We start from the raw sequence: 695 nt of genomic DNA, 5'->3' as shown, positions 1-695 counted from the left end.
GCCGGCGGGGTGGGTAGGGCGAGGAGGGCACAGCGAGCCAGGTAGGCGCTCGCCCTCGGGCCGGGCAGAGCCCGGTGCGCACGGTGCGCACGGCGGCGTCTCCGGGGGGCGAGCAAGCGCGGCTGGTGGGCTTGCGGCCGCGGCCGGCCCGGCCTAGCCACCGATGCTTTGGCTTCGAGTGCGGGTCTTAAATAACTGTGGTCTTCTGCACCGCAGAAAGGGAAATCACTGGGAGAGCCGTAAGCCCCAGCCCAGAGTCTGGCAGTTGTCATTGTCGTGCTCCTTAACTGCTGTTTGGCTTTAGGTCCAGAAACTGTCCGGAGTCTTGGTAACTATTTTGTTCTTGACAACGTATCGTTATTTAAAAGTTCTTGGGTCAGATGCCCCGAACTTGAATGGAGTCTAGCATTTTCATTTAGTGTTATAGACTCACATGGGCCAGTGCCGTGCTTTCAATATTGTGGGCTTCTGTCCTTGGAGAGAAGTTAAGTACCGACCGGAGTCCGGGAACACCTGGCTCAGCCTCTCAGCGCCACTGTTTCTTCCGTTGTGGAATGAGGAGGCTGAATTACAGACTCTTCAAGGCTCTTCCAGCTCTAAATTCTTACGATTCTGTGGCCTCTATAAAACAGCAGATGGCTTCTGCTAGATGCCAATAAATTACTTTAACATGGCATTTACTGGTATGGAAATAT

Source organism: Octodon degus, unplaced genomic scaffold (genome assembly GCF_000260255.1).
Source record: "Octodon degus isolate 3935 unplaced genomic scaffold, OctDeg1.0 scaffold00072, whole genome shotgun sequence".
In the NCBI taxonomy this organism is placed as follows: Eukaryota; Metazoa; Chordata; class Mammalia; order Rodentia; family Octodontidae; genus Octodon; species Octodon degus.
Note: the sequence above shows the minus strand (reverse complement) of the source record.